This window comes from Microcebus murinus, chromosome 4, assembly GCF_040939455.1.
Source record: "Microcebus murinus isolate Inina chromosome 4, M.murinus_Inina_mat1.0, whole genome shotgun sequence".
NCBI lineage: Eukaryota > Metazoa > Chordata > Mammalia > Primates > Cheirogaleidae > Microcebus > Microcebus murinus.
The window spans coordinates 75,854,830-75,870,818 of record NC_134107.1 but is presented as its reverse complement, the minus strand read 5'-3'; the positions used below and the strand labels follow the sequence as shown (position 1 = coordinate 75,870,818).

At 49.8% G+C, this 15,989-nt stretch overlaps 1 protein-coding gene across 7 annotated transcripts in view; it reads left to right on the top strand.

Annotated features, from left to right (window-relative positions):
- The first annotated feature begins 2,403 nt into the window (after positions 1-2,403).
- SMCO4 (single-pass membrane protein with coiled-coil domains 4) overlaps positions 2,404-15,989 on the top strand; it is a 62,172-nt gene continuing 48,586 nt past the window's right edge. For 3 of the 7 annotated variants that reach the window (XM_076002427.1, XM_076002429.1, XM_076002428.1), the window contains exon 1: positions 2,409-2,582. The gene's annotated coding sequence lies outside the window, so the exon portion shown is untranslated. Of the gene's footprint in view, positions 2,583-3,281; positions 3,365-7,761; positions 7,889-15,989 lie in introns of those variants that run through there. The other 4 variants (XM_076002424.1, XM_076002426.1, XM_076002430.1 and 1 more) reach the window with 4 other exon arrangements.

Below are 15,989 nucleotides of genomic sequence, written 5' to 3'. Positions count from 1 at the left end.
AGTGACTTAAAACAACAACCATTTTATTTTTTGCAATTCTTGGGTTGGCTAGGTTACTGTGGGCTGGCTTTGCCTGGGGTCACTCATGTGGCTGAATTCAGCTGGTGGGTTGGGTAGCTGGAATGTCAAGCCTTTCTCTCCTTGGGGTCTTTTGTCTACAAGGAGGTTGGACCAAGTTTCTTCACAGCAGTCTCAGGGCAGCATTCCAAGAGAGCAAGTAGCGAGGCACAGTGCTCATCAAAAGCCCCTGCTTGTGTCACACTAGCTCTTGTCCCAGTGGCTAAAGCGAGTCACCTGGCCAAGCCCAGGGTCAATGTGGGAGGGGGCTACCCAAGGACACCTCTGCAGGTGTAATTCATTAGAAACCATTAGGGTAACAATATGTGAACTCTCCCTCTTGGACTTGCATTGCAAGAAATGCAACTTTAAACTATAATTTATGGCACTTTCAGAAAGACACAATATATACATTATTACTAGCATTAGGAAGCATTTGGAGTCACCTTATTAAAGGACTAAATCCTTTATCAATGGCTCTGCTTGCCTCATAAAATTATTCATTAATTTTTAGTAGTGGTCTTGGGAAGTTATGTACATAATATTTAGAGGAAAACGGCATTTACAATGACAATGAATAAAAGCAAGGCACACTGCAATACCACTGCCCCAATTTGGACCTTGAGGCTTGCTAATTTCATATTTAGCAGCATTCCTTGTCCTCTCAACCCCTCTGCCCTAGTATGGAGTACATTTGTAAGCTAGAGCTCAAGCTCCTTTGAGGGCAGGGACCTTACCTCACACATGTGTTTCCCTCACCCTTTTAGCACCTAGAATGCTAAATAGATTCACCTTAAATATTTGCTAAACAAGCTAATCAATAGTTGCCTTTTATTAAACACCTCTGTGTTTCAGGGATTTCCCTCACAGACTGGATCATGAAATCTTTCCCAATGTTATAAGATGTTATTCTCCATAGTTTACAGTTGAAAAGTTTATAGTCCCTTCAACTACAGTCGAAGGGACTGAAGTTTCAAGACCCCATAGAGGATGGGCTGGGATGCCCAGATGCCACTGCACCGCACTGCTGCTTTTGTGTGGCGCAGAAGGGAGATTTCTTGTAAAAGTGAAAAGGGTCCTTCAAGATGTTTGAGAGAGGGTCAGGGAGAAAACTGGAAGAGGCAGTAGACTGCAGGTGCTTCCAGTGAGTCACTTGACATAAATAAAACAAACATCTGTTAATTAGGAGTTTGGTCACAGAAATCCAGGTGGAAAACCTGCAGGAGAATGGGTTCTACAGCTCTTAAAAAACCAAAGACCTGTTAAATTGTGGGGGTGGAGGGGAGGAGGGACAGGAATGGCATTGCTCCCAGGGCTGGTCTTCGTGGGCAAGTGACTATACCACACATACAAGGGTTTTAAGATTGTCTTCAGGCAAAAAGGTAGCCATTATTTTACATTTTCATATTTCTGTCACCTAGATCAATAATATCTAGGTGACAAAATAATATTTAACAATAACCATATCTAACAACTATCTAACAATAACTATCACTTACATACTACCATACACATCAGGGGGCTTGTAAAGCGCTTTACAGTGCATGATCTTGATTAATCCTCATAACAACTCTAAGAAGTAGGTTTTATTATTCTTAATTTATAGATGAGTTAACTGTGGCCTAGGGAGATTAGCTTTCCCAAGATTGCCCAGCTTTTAAGCGGTAGATCTAAAACCTAAGATGTATTTGACTAAAACCCCTGACTAATATTTAGCAGTCGGCCTCATGCAGCTTTGGTGCTGGTCTGAGGTGGGTAATTGTGAATCCATTTATTTACGCTAAGCTGCGCATGTGTGCTGCACGTGTAATTTACAAAAACCAAATCCAGGTCAGGATCTCTGTCCGCTTGAGGTTTAAAAGCCTACTTGGGTAGACAGCGGTAAAAATCTCTACTCACTCTTTTTAATTTTTTTTTTTATTATTTCTTTACCCTGTGATGTAAGGAAACCCCTACTCATTCATTCACTCGTTCGCCGTCTCCGCAAGTATTTATTGCGCACTTCAGTATTCCAGGCAGGGCGCCAGCCTAGGTCCAGGAGAGAGAACGGGGAACGCGACAGACACGTGCTTGCCCCCGACCGCCCCTCTCCCCAATTTTGCGATCTCGTGGGCGAGGCATTGAAAGAAGCAGGAAATATATCCACAGGGGGTGACTTTTGCTCCGGCAGTGCGGAAGCCGCAGGAGTGGTCAGGGCAGGCTCCCCGGAGGCAGCAGCAGGCGGGCGGGCGGGCGGGCCCGCGGGACAGCCTCCCGGCCCTGCGGACGCCGCCCGGTGGCGAGCTGGGGGCCGGGCCGGAGCGGGCCGGCGGGGCGGGGGCCGGGGCCGGGCGGGGGCGGCCGGCGAGTTAGGGTTAGGGCGGGAGGATTCGGCTTCCCGGCGGCAGAGGGCGCCTGGCGCTGCGGTCCGGCGCGCCGGAGCCGCCCGCGCGGGCGCCGAGAGGAGAGGCGAGGCGGGGAGCGCGAGCGGCGGCGGCCACTGCCACGTATTGCCGGCAGTGGTGGCGGCGGCGGTGCGGGCGGAGGTGAGCGGCGCCGGCGCCCGCGGGCAGGTGGTGGAGGCGCGGCGGCGGGGCGGCGCGGGACAGCGCGGTTCCCGCCACGCCGGCTCCGCCTCCGCGCCGGGCTGCAGACCGAGGCCCCGGCGCCCGGCGGGTCCCGAGCGCAACTCGCGCCGGCGGGCGGGCGGGGGCCGAGGGGACGCGAGCTCGCCCGCCCGTCGCGGCGTCCCCGCCGCTGCGGGGCCGGGAAAAGTTGGGGCGGAGCGCGAGCACGCGTGGGCCGGGCGGGAAGTGCGGGTGCGGGGCGGACTCCGGGTCCGGGGACCCGGTGCAAGGAGCCCGGGCCGGGGCGGCCGGCAGGGCTCCGTTCGCGGACGCGGATCCTCTGCGGGCGGGGAGAGGGGTGCGCTCAGCGTCTCGGGGAGTGGGGGAACGTCCGGCGGGGGTCCCTGCGGGGCGGGATGCGGCGCGGCGAGCCCAGGGGTCGGGGCTCCGGGGCTAGCGGCGGCGGGATAGGGCGGTGAGGACTGGGCTCTGCTCCTCCCCGCCTCTGTCGGGGCAGACCCTGGGAAGAGGGGTCAGGCCCAGAGTTGGGGACGCCTATGGCGTCCGAAGACCCGACGGGGAGTTCCTGTAAGGGCTGGGCGGGGGCGGGGAGCTGAGCTTTGCTTGGCTTCCTCCGCCGCCAGGGTCAAGGACCGCCCCTCCCAGTCGGCCAGGTTCACCTCTCAGACTGCAGTGGTTTTTGTCCTGGGGAAGTTGAACAGGGACAGCTAAGTGGATGAGATATTTAGGGGTGTTCCAAGGTGAGTGGGATTGGGCTGCATGAAATCGTAACTATCTCCGCGGGCTGACCGAAAAAATCAACTCTGATCAGTCGCATCCACCCACCCACCCGTTTCCTTCTCCAGTACTGCCCGCGTCCAGGGTTCCCCCTTAGTAGATTCCTCTGGGTTGGGCTAGCAGGTCCCCAAAAAGCCCAGCAGCACGTCTGCTCTCAGGCTTGTGGGTAGAGGACTTGGCCTTTTATTCTCTGCTTAGGTTGGTTATTTCACAAACAAGTTCTAGATAATTTATTAGAATAACCTGTGTGTTGTCCCTTGACAATAGAGATGACTCATAATGCCCCCCCTCCCCCAAATAAACTTTGTATTTAAGACACCAGTGTGCCAGGTCACTTGCTATAGTGAAACAGCAGGAGATCCATACTGGGCTTCTTGAGCCCTTGTTCTAGTCCTAGATATGTGAGCAAGGGTGACCCTGGGTGAGTCTCTTGCCCTCTGGGCCTGTTTTCTTATCTGTCACGCAGGAGATAGGAGGAAATTTCAAAGGGAGACTGAAATTTTTTTCCTTGTGAGTCGTAAAATAAACCTCAGCCTGTTCTTATAAATAAATTGGGATGGATTTAAAGGAAACCATGAGAAGCAAGAAAGATTGCAAAAAGCAGAACAACAAACTAACAATAATTGCTACTAGATTTACAATATGAATACCATTCTCATGCAGGCAGTTAGTGTACTTAGCTGTCCAGCTATCTTGACTATAAGGTTGCTAACGGTGCTTAGAAAACATTACATATATCTTACCTGTGGACCCGAATTTGTTCTTATTTTTTAACTTTCAAGCCTGGAGTGGATGCGCAGTTGTATTGGTCTTCCTGGAGCTTACCTGGAGAACATCTTCAGGATCGCTCATCGCCATAGTATTATAGGTTGTCTTCTGTCTGACTGATGCTGGGATCCTTGTACAACTACACTTATGCCATCTTTTCCATTCTGTTTTGAGCAGGGATGAGCTGATTCCTATTGCATCTGGCATTTCTAGACTTCCCAGATTTCTTTTCAAATGGGTATAATAAATAGGCAAGTAGTTCTGAGATGCAGCACATTAAAAATAGCTCTCTACCCCACCCCTCTTCCCTAGACCCCTTGGGCAATGTCTCACTAGAACTTCCAGGTTATAAGCTGGCCATGATGAGGGCCATCACAGAATTGAAATGATGTGGCAGAGGTCAAGCAGCACATTAATGATTAAGCCTGTGGTGCTGGAAGAAAAGGTGGGGTTTTTTTGTATTTTATCATAACAATGCTCCTATTCTTCTGTTATCATCCATTAGTTGCTTTTAAAATCGATATTGGTTTTGACCACATCATTTTCAGTAATCTTTTTTTGTCGGTTTTTTGGAAGCTGCAGTTAGTGGTTATTTCTGAGTTTGAGGTTGTGGTATTTTACCAACAAGTAAAGGTTTGACTAATAAAGTTGAGTCTTTAAAATATCTAGTGTTTGTGTGTGTGTGTTAATTTTACTTTAACTGAGGGCTATTAATGAAAATTATGATGCTAACAATAGTTACCATTTGAGCCTCTGCCATTTATCATGCACTGAGAAGTAGGAATGAGCATCATTTTACAGGTAAGACATTAAAGCCAAGAGAGGATACAACTGTTTAAGTGTTACAGCTGTCTTGCACAAGGTACCGATGATCTTTGAATCTAAATGGGCTTTTGTAACAGTGGAAAAGAAATTCCTAGCCATCCTACAGGGACGTGATGATTAAATGAAATAATATATGAGAAAAGCAACACGTAAATTGCAAAGTGCTCTCCAACCAGGATACTTTAATGTAAGCACTTACAGATACTGGAAGCAGCGTGGTGAAGTGCTAAGTTCAAGAATCCTGGGAGTCTGGTGGGCCTGGGTGTAAAAACAGTCCATCACCTAACCAGCCTGAGCCTGATTCCCACATATGTAAAAATCAGTAATATTATCTGCCTTATAATAAATGAGATACACCCATTAATTGCAGTGGGTGCTCATTAAAGATTGGCATCCACACCCTGCTCTCTGTTGTCCACAGGTGATTGGGATAATGGGATTAAGTCTTTCAGTAGGAATTGTTGTGGGGGAGCTTTTGAAGGACCGTTTTGTATTTATAAACCTTCCAGCTTTTGCTTTCCCACCTCAACCCCCAACACACAGTGAATATTCCAAGGCCTGTGATTGTCTTATCTAAGAGGAGAGAATTGAAAAAACCAGAAGCCAGAAAAGGTCTTTGACAGAAGGTTGAAAATGGATGTAACTAGTTTTCCTTTTGCCCATTTTGTGGCCTTCTCACCTTTTTTATTTGTTTTGTTGGGCAAGGAAAAGTTAGTGAATTTGGGGGGTTGTGTCTGTAGGGAGGCCCTGGAAGAGCCGTAGTGTAAGGTGGGGGAGGAGTGGGAGGAGCTGAGTCTGGCTGAGGGTCAAGGTTGTAAAGTGTGGCATGGAGGACATTTCTGTTAGATGTTGGATTTGTCTAAATATGGGGCCAATTTCCATCTGGTCCTGTCTGGCTCTCTTTTGGAACTGTGAAGTTTTTGTGCTCCAGGCAGATTTTGACTGGTAGTGGTGGCATCATAAGTGAGTTTCCATAGTAAGCTGTATGCTGAAAGGAAATTAAATTCCGAGAGGGTGTTTGTTGTGACTGATGCCAGAATTTCTCTGAGAATTTTATTAAGATTCATTCAGTCTATAAAAGGACTTCTTAGTTCTCCAAAGACATTAATTAAGAAATAGTCTTAAGAAAATAGAAGTGTCATCTTTGTCAGCTTTTGAAATGTCATTATCCTAAATCTTTGGAACAAATGAGGTCCAAAACATCATATGTGAAAAACATTTCCTTCCCAAAATAATATTTTCCTTTTCTTTCCATTCCTTCTCTCCACTTACATTATTTTGATAATGAGCTAATTTTGGTATCTTTCATATTTTGGCAGCCTAATTTTTATATTTATGACCATCAGCTTTTAGCTCTTGCTTGTGCTTTCTCTTCTTGGGAGTTAATTCTCGTTCATTCATTATGAAGAATGAATGAATGAGACATAGCCAGGTGGGGAAGGGAGTGGACCCTGGACCCAGGTTGGGGGTGGTAGAGTTGTGAACACTCATGGAGAGCTAGGCTCTTTACAACTTGGATTTAATCCTCACAGCAGCTCTGGGAGGTTGATCATGCTATTTCCAACGCACAGATGTGGAATAGGTACAGAAACAACACGTGCGTTCACATGGCCAGCGAACCATTCATCTGAGAGTCAGCAGCTGTGGTCTGTGGGACTCCAGAGCCTGTGCTTCCAGCTGAAAAGGTAGGTGGGGGCCTTGTACACTCTGCCCAGGGCCGGGACTCAGTCCTGTAGGCCGGGGATCCGTTAAGGGAGAGGGTCAGGTCTGTATTCTAGAAAGGTAGCTTGGTGGGCTGTGTGGAGTTGTGAAGTTGAGCAAGTAGAAATTAGTAGAAACGAATCCATTAAAGTAATTGGTAGGAGAGATGATGAGGGCCTGGACTTAAGACATTAAGACTGTGGCAGTAGCGGTGGAGAAAAAGGGGACTTGTGAGAATCCGCAGAGCTCAGTTCCTTTGGATGTTGGAGTTGAGAGAAAGAAATCAAATCTGAGGGTTCCCTTCCCTCTCCTCGTTTCTTCCCATCCCTGCAGTCAGTTCTGGCCCCCAGGGCTGGTGGTTGGGGATGGTAACTGTGTAGACTAAAAACTAGCTCTGCAGAAACCAGCAGTGCCTCCGTTGGTCTCTTAGCTGAGCTGGGGAAAGGTGTCTGTGTACGTACTACCTGAAAGAGCCTTCGCCTCTCTGTGCCCACCCCGGCCTCATCGTTCCTACCTTTCTAGGAGTGTCTCAGAGGATGGAAGTCAGATGTCTCTGACCCCATTTTGGGAAATGCTGGTTTGAGCATTCACTGAAACCTCAAGCGAAAAGTGCCCAAGGGAAGAAGCCTCTCCGGGGTGCAGTCCCTACTTCACTCTTCCTGCTGGCACAGGAGACCCACCCGGGTTGGTCCTCAGTTCCAGCTGATCCCCAAGAGTCGATCTGTCCCAGGCGCGGTTGACCTGTGGTCACCAAATGTGCAGGGCAGGGGCTGACCGGGAACCACGAGTGGCAAGGAGCATAATGGCCAGCCCCAGGGGGAGTCACGGCCACCCCCCCCCGAAGGTCACCGAGTCTGTGGGGAGCCAAGCCTTACTCAGGTGAGCCAGAGTCAGCACAGGGAGACGGTTGGCTGGTGTCTGCGCATCCTGTCTTAGGACACGCTGTTGGCACGTCCTGGTCTTGTACTCGGTCCCCTAGTCAGTGCCAGACGCGGTGATCAACTTGCCTTTGAGCTTCCGTTTTACCAGATTGTGTCATATCCTTGCCCTTCAGATAGTTTGTTTTCCGCTGGTCAGGCTGGAGGTCACTTGATCAGGTTCTGGCTTTATTTGGGCTGTGATCTCGCTGCCAGGAGGCAGCAGGTTTACCTTTGTCGGTGCCGACTGCATCCCCGCACCTTCAGTCTCTGCCGGTGAGTCTCTGTGGACGACTCAGTTCACCCACCTTCTGCTTGCTGTTTACTCCTTTCCCCCAAAGAGGGAACCTCTTTGCCTTGTCCTGGGGGCACCCCTTGCTAGCCCCCTAACCGTGGACTGTCAAAGTGTCCAGTGAGTTTGTTTTGTGCGGTAAGAGCCCTTGCCAGACAGGGTACATGTTTTAATGGGAGCAGAGCATTTTCACCTGCAGATAATAGCTGCCATGCCTACCTCTTGAACATTATGTCCTAAGCAAAGCCCCTTTGTTGTTTTTCTCTTTTCTCCGTGTTAGTCGTGTGTGTTTGGGGGTGTGTGTTTGTTTTAATTATCACTGGGAAGCAAAGACATATTTATCAAATGTTTAAAATCTGCAGCAGTGCCCCTGCTAAGGCAAGCAGAAAGAATAAGTATATATTTAGCCAGAATACCATTGATTTATCACTCCTTTTTCCGTGTTGTTGCTGTTTTGTTGGCAGAACCATCTGATTTGTATACTGGTTCAGTTTGGATTTCAGCAGTGAGTGTGAAAAGATTCCTGGGCTCTTTGCCGAAGTGGAGGGACCCGACTGGGTGGGCTTTAGGGCTGCCAGTCTTGGCTGTCCCTGCAGTCCCAGGGGCCTGGCAGGAGGTGCCTTTGTCAGGAGGGTGGAGTTTGGCCAGGCCGGCTAAACTTTGGCTTTGCCTGGGAGCAGCTCTGTTGATGACAGTGGAGGCCTCTCTGCTGTGGGAAAATGAGTTTTCTCTTAATCCTGGTTTTGGCTTTTTTCTCCTCTTATGGGGGTGAGAGGGAGGAAGGCCCCAGAACTAAGGCAGGTTCGGTGTAGGACAGGTGTGCAGCTTCCACAGAGCTTTCACTGCAGTTTTCCTCGAATCCCACATTTCCCTTCTCCCCTGTTGATCCCGATCCGGTCTGTCATCAGTGGCTTGAACTTTGTAAGGCCTGGGAAGACCTGAGAGAGCAGCACAGAAACCTGTTCAGATGAGTGCAGCAATTTGATGTCAGCATGAGAACCTGGTGGCGGTCGTGGTGGTTTTTAATCAGTTCAGTTGCTTTATAATTAAATTACATAGGTGACATGTCAGTGTATTCTGCTCCTGCACCCTGCCCTCTCGTTCACATAGTGCAGAAGGACATAGCAGACATGCCAAGTCCCCTTCGCCCAGCTCGCCTCCCAGATGCCATTCCTGCCAGGTCCTCAGGGAACCGGATTTAGCAGTTGGGTGCATATCCTGAAACTGTCAGCCTGTATAGACACATATACATATGGCTTTCTGTCTTTTGTAAGCACAAATCGGATTGCATCATATATGTTTCACTGTTTGTTTTTTTTACATAATATATCCTGGAGATGTTTTCTTGCTTGTAGCTCCTCTTTGTTCTTTTGGTTTGCCTTTTATTTACCTACAAAATATTTTCTAGCATGAGTATATCATAATTTATGGATCGGTCTCCTATTGATGGACATATAAACTGACTCATTGGTTTTGCTGGTATATCCTCATACATATTAGTATGCACGTAATTCTCTAGGAGTGGAATTGGCATGCCAAATGTTAAATTAATTTAAAACGTTAATAGCAGTATCCATACTATGCTCTCAGGGCTGTGCCAATTTGAACTACCAGCTGCCATTCTGCTGGGTGAAGAAATGGACTGTGTTTAGTGGGCGTTGCACTGATGGGCGCTGAGGTTGTGAGACTCATCATTTAGCTTCTAGATCTTGGTGGTGAGATCTTAGGACAGGCGTCCTCAAACTCTGGCCCTCGGGCCACATGCCGACCGCTGAGGACGTTTATCCGGCCCGCCACCCCGCCACCGGGTGTTTTTGCCGCTGCTGCCTGTCCTGCTTAGCAGCCGACTCGTCCTGGGCCCACAGTGCGCACTCTCCAACGGTCTGAGGGACAGTGAACTGGCTCCCTGTTTAAAAAGTTTGAGGAGCCCTGTCTTAGGACATTCAGAGGAGTTGAGTCTGTAATAACCCTGGAGGACACTGCTTCTTCCCTGGGTGCTATGAGGTCTTGCCACCCAGGGTGGCAGGTGGCACTTTGAAGCAAGTGCCTGGTTCACCTCTCCATTTCTCCCGGATGCTAGGCACGGTGATAGAACATTTTAATTTTGGTGTAACCTGCTGGAGTATTTCTCCAAACCTCTCCCCTGAGGAACCAAGGGTACTTAAGTATCAGTTGAGACCAGTCTGTTCTGTACTGCTGAGGCAGGGATTGGAGACTGGGGAGCTGAACTGGGAGAACATTTAAAGACTGTATGCTGGAAAACCGGCGGCGCTGTTGCCTCAGGGAATGTGGTGAAGTGGGATTGCTAGCACAGCAGGTCTTTTCTTCCAGCTGGGTGGTGATTGTTCTTTCTCTCCTGGCTTCCTGGGGGAATATTGTGATGGTTTGTTTCTCAGCAGGGTGCTCTGGGGAGAAGGAGAAGCTGGGGTTTCTTAGAAGGCATTTGAGGGCCCTGCCCAGCGGGCTGGTGGAGGAGGCATCTGGAGGCCTTCATGGCTGGGCTTCCCAGTGGGCACGGTGGAGTTTGGGAAGTCCTAACTTACGGGACCACAGCGTCCTCCACCTGCTGCTCCAAGGGGCCAGCGAGAGGGCGGGGTGGAGGGCGCAGCCTTGGGTGGTGCTGACACCCAGCTCCCATTCTGCTCCTTATGGCTGAATAATAACTTGAGCAGTTATTTTATCTCCCTGGGCCTCAGCTTCCTCCTTGTAAACCAGGAATAATAATTAGCACCTGCCTCCTGGCATTGTTAGGAAGATTAAAAGAATGTTTATAAAGCTCTCAGCACATTACCTAATAAGTACTCAGTAGTTTTAAGAAACTATTCCTGTTTTGCATGACTACATATTGCATTTGCTAGATATAAAAATGGACATAATCTGGTAACATTAAAGAGAGGAGGTCAGGAGACTAGTGGTTGCTTAGGGTAATTGAGGGTGGGGGCTGGGGGTGGAGGTGGGAGATTGGGGCTGGAGAGTGAGTTTGTACATTCTGTTCCTACACTGCTGCTCTGAACCGCTTCCGCTGTGCACACCGGAGCCCCTCATGCAAAAAGGCCTTTTCAATTTTTTTAGATAGACCAAGGGCCAGGGGATTGCTGGTATAACCTCTTCCATTTGTTTGGAGGTGGCTGAGTGAGGCCCTAAAAGGTGAAGTGCCTGCACCCTGCCACACAGCTGGCCGGGACAGAGCAGAAGTGGGCCCAGGTCTCAGTGCTCTGGGGAGTTGAGTTTCTTTCCCCTCTTCTCCACACTGCCATGCATTGCTCAGAGCCAGATGCAGGGGGAGAACTACAGGTGTTGGGCACTTGACAAAGGGCTGCCATTTACTCCTCCTGAGCCCCTGTGAGGTGAGGTCACCAAAGGTGTTCTTACACTGCTGACAGCGTCAGTCCCAGGTCGGTGTCGGTGCTGGTTTCATTCCTCTGGCCACCTGTCACTGCACCACTGTGTGTGCATGCATGCTTGTGTATGGTGGCAAGTTCATTCGAAGCTACTAATTGGTTGGCTGATGGTTCGCACAAACCAGAAGTTGAAGCCTGCAGGCTGAATGTGGAGAAGGCCGTAACCAAGACTTGCAGAGCAACCCCGGGTGCTGTGCCGAGTTCCAGATGGGGAAAAAGAAACTTTGCTCTTGGGAGTGAACTTGGTGGGTGAGCTTGTTGCCCGTGGGCCTGGGAGGAGCAGAGCCACCCGGTGATGACACAGACCAGACCTGGGCAGATCACGTGGCCCATAGAATTCCAGACACAGAGCCCCATGGCGTGAGTCCTGATAATGTGTGTGAAAAGTATACAAATGGGATAATGGTAGCTGTGGTATGAGAGAGATTTCGAAGTAGAGGGCACTGCCCTAAATGTAAGTCAGCAGAATGGAGACTTCTTCCTGGCTCCAGAGGTGTAAGAAGGCTTATCTGCAGCAGCACAAATTAAAATGAGCCTTGCTTACCTCTTAGAGAGCAGGTAGACTTGGCTTCTAATGGACCCTTCGCTCCATAGATAAGGACACTGAGACTCAAGGGCTGGGGTAGCTTCTTCAAGGTCATGGCCCTCATTGAGGGGAGGGCTGAGACGGGATCCTGCCTTTTCTTTCCCACCATGTCACGTTGTGGTTAGTTTTTACTGCATGGAGCGGCCTTCCTGGGGACTAGCGTGGCGCTCAGTATTATTTATCAAATGAACAGACAAGGTCCCAATTTAGTTCTTGTCCTGGCTCTTCTGTCTGTGAGTGAAGTTAGAATATTGGCTCTCAGTTTTGCCCTCTGTGGAATGAGAATAGCACCCCTGCCTCCCTTCTAAGCTTATTTTCATTCACTCAGAATTCATTCAGCAAATATTATTGAGTGCCTGCTGGGTTCCAGACATTGTTGTAGGGGTTGGGGATTTTTTACTGAACAAGAAGAGCCAAAATCCTGTGCTCATGGGGCTTATTTTCTAGTGAGAGTGACAGATAAGAATGATTACAATACATGGTATGTTTATTAGTTTCCTAGGGCTGCTGTAACAGAGTGCTGGGAAGTAGGTGGCTTAAATAACAGAAATGTACTGGCCCACGGTTCTGGAGGCTCTGAGGGGAATCTGTTCATGCTTCTCTCCTGGCTTCTGGAGGTTGCCCGCCATCTTTGGTGTTCTTGACTTACGGCAGCGTAGCTTCAGTCTCTGCCCTCACGTGGCATTTCCCTAGGCCTGTGTATTAGTCAGGGTTCTCTGTAGAGACAAAACCAATAGGACATGTGTAGGTAGATATAGGAGAGGGGATTTATCAGGGGAATTGGCTTATGGGATATGGAGGCTGCAGAATCCCATGGTGGACCGTCTGTAAACCGGAGACCTGGAGGGATAGCCAGTAGTGTGGCTTAGTCCAAGTCTGAAAGCCTCAGAACCAGGGACGGTGATGGTGTCACTTTCAGTCCAAGGCTGAAGGTCTGAGAGCCTGGAGTGGGAGGGATGAGCTGGTGCAGGTGCTGGAGTCCAAAGGCTGGAGTTCTCCAAGGGCGGGAGAAGGGAGTCCCAGCTCCAGGAGAGAGAGAATTTTTGCCTTTCCTCTGCCTTTTTGTTCTGTCTGGGCCCCCAGCTGATCAGATGGTGCCTATGCACGCTGGGTGAGGGTGGATCTTCCCGACTCACTCCACTGGTTCAAATGCCAGTTTCTTTTGGAAACACCATCCCCAACAGTGTTTTAGAGGCTATCTGGGTATCTCTTAATCCAGTCTAGTTGACACTTAAAATTAACCATTACAGTCTGTGTCTCCTTTGGATCAGGGCTCACCCAATTCTAGTGTGACCTCATCTTTTTAATCATGGCAAATTATATAAAATTTACCATGTTAAGCATTTTTAAGTTTGTAGTACATCAGTGTTACCCGTTGTGCAACAGTATGATCTCATTGTATTAGAGCTGTTCAAAGAAACAGAACGAATAGGGTTGTGTGTATTTTAAGAGATTTATGATAAGGTGTTGGCTCACGTGATTATGGAGGCTAAGAAGTTCCAACATCTCCAGTGATTGAGCTGGAGACCCAGTGACGTAAGTTCCAGTTTAAGTCTGAAGGCCTGAGAACCAGGAAAGCTGATGGTATGTGTTCCAGTCTGAGAGCTGGCAGACTTGAGACCCAAGAAGAGCTGATTTTTCAGTTCAAGTCCAAAGGCAGGAAAAGACCCATGTCCTTGCTCAAGCAGTGAGGCTGGGGGAGTTCCTTCTTCTTCATCCTATTTGCTCTATTCTTTATCTGATTAAATGAGGCCACCCACATTGGGGAGGGCCGTCTGCTTTACTCAGTCTACCAATTCAGATATTAATGTCATCCAGAAACACCCTCAAACACACACAGTAATGTTTGGCCAAATGTCTGGGCACCCGTGGCCCAGTCAAGTTGACACATTAAACTAACCGTCACCCTCATCTTAACATTATTAATTGCAAAAACTCTATTTCCAAATAAGTCACATTCTGAGGTTCTAGGTAGACATGAGCTGTTTGGGAGGCCGTTCTACCTCGGCGGTTACGTGAGATACTGATGCTTGCTGAACAGCAGAGGGGATGGGAGGTGTTGGAAGGTGGTTGAGGAGGGCCTCACTGAGAAGGACTTGTGTGCATTTGGTCTGGAGGAGGGAAGGGAGCAAGGCTTGTTCTGGGGAGGAGCCCATGTGTGGAGGAAGAGGGTCCCCGGCAGAGGGGACAGCAGACGAGGAGGCCCTGAGGTCTAGGGATGGTGTAGGGACAGTGCAGTTTGAGTCCAGTGTGTGCTGGGGACAGGAAGGCCATGAGGATGTATGGTCCAAGGGATTGGGCGTATGGAAGGGGATCAACGAGGTCCTTGCCCATCTGGACTGTGGCCTTTGCTCTAGTGCAGGCGTCCTCAAACTACGGCCCGAGGGCCACATGCAGGCCGCCTAGCACATTTATCCAGCCCTCCAGGTGTTTTTGTCGCTGCTGCCTGTCCTGCTTAACAGCCGACTGGTCCCGGGCCCACAGTGCACACTCTCCAATGGCCTGAGGGACAGTGAACTGGCCCCCTGTTTAAAAAGTTTGAGGACCCCTGCTCTAGTGAGATGGCAGCCACTGTTGTGCCTGTGAGCACAAAGGAACGCAGGTAGTGTGGACCAGTTCATGGAGGACTTTTCCAAGTTCAGATGGCCATACCTGCGTTGTGTGTGTGCCTAGGTTATTTTGCAGCAACTGTTTCTAGGCAGGTCTTAAAAAAAAATGTTAGTGCTCTGTTGACCTTTGATCCACCAGCCTTTCCCTTCTGTTCTCTCTCCTTTTCACTGGCCCACCTCCCTACACATAAGCCACAAATGTAAAGAGAGGGTAGACAGACGAGGCTGGGGGTGGCGGGCACTGCCAGGAAACTCAGTGTGGGTGGCTGCCCTGCTGTGTGAGCCACGGAGCCTTGCACCTGTGTGGACCTGCGGGCTCATTCCCCTGCAGCCCCAGGCCTGCCTGCTGATGAACACAGTGCCTGCGCTTCGGGTGGTCATTGCCCTGGGCACATTTAGAAAATGCTGAGGTCAGTGTGCAAGCTCAGTGCGTTCAGCTTCCAGGATCCTTCTGTGTGTAAAGTCACCACGCCGTGAAAAGAGTTGAGTCAGCTCCCTGGTCAGCAGGCCACATTTGGCCTTGAAAACACAGGGCAGGGAGGAGAGTCCGAGAGGACCTGTGGAGAGCGTGAGGGAGCTGCTGTGTGTGTGGCCTTGCTACACGGGCCCAGGGCCCTCTCTTCTGCCCGCTTGATAACTGGCCAGCAAGGTCTTCACACATTGTTCTTAACTTGTCATAAAAGCACTTGAGCCTGCAGTCTGAGTGTCAGTCATTGAAAAGAAGGCACTCCTCCTGGCCTGGCCTGGCGGTCTGAGGCCTGTGCTGGTTCAGTTTGCATGGTTACTGGGAAAGTCATAACTTCAGACTCCTTGGCCGTGGAGCCAAAGGAAAATCTCCTTATCTGATTGACATTTAATTTCCTCTTGGGCCTCCAAGGTAAGGAAGGGGCCTGGCACTTGCGGGATGAGGGCGGGATGAAGACTCCAGAGAAGCGGGCTGTGGGCGGGCCTGAAATCAGGCCTCCTCCCTGCCTCCACTTACTGAGGCAGTGCCAGAAGCAACCCATTTGGGGAGGTTATCTGGGAGGCCCTGTCTGTCGCTGTGACCCCTCTGGGGAGCATCACTTTGGAAGATAATTATGTGTAAGCAGAGATGGAAATAGAATTCCCCAGCGCAGGGAGCAGCTGCTGCTCTGTAGTATTTCAGCAGTTGCCTTTGGGGCGCCGCTCACTCTTTCCTCTCCTCCCGCCCAAACGAAACACACCCATTCAAAATGAAAGTTGTGAAGACTATTCCTGGCACGGAAGTGAGCGGTAGGAATATGTTTTGTGAGAGCGTAGCTCCTTCTGCAGTTATTTTTGGGGTGCTTCCCCCAGCACATCAAAAGAGCTTCCTTAGAGGAGCTGCCTTTTAAATTGCACAGCCTTTCTCTGCCGGAGTGATGCAGGAAGTTTTGACCCACGTGGCACCGGCTTTGTTTCCGCCTTGTAGTTAGAGCAGAGAGGCCTTGCCCAAGAGTGGGAGCCAGAGCGGGCTCCACGTGTCCCC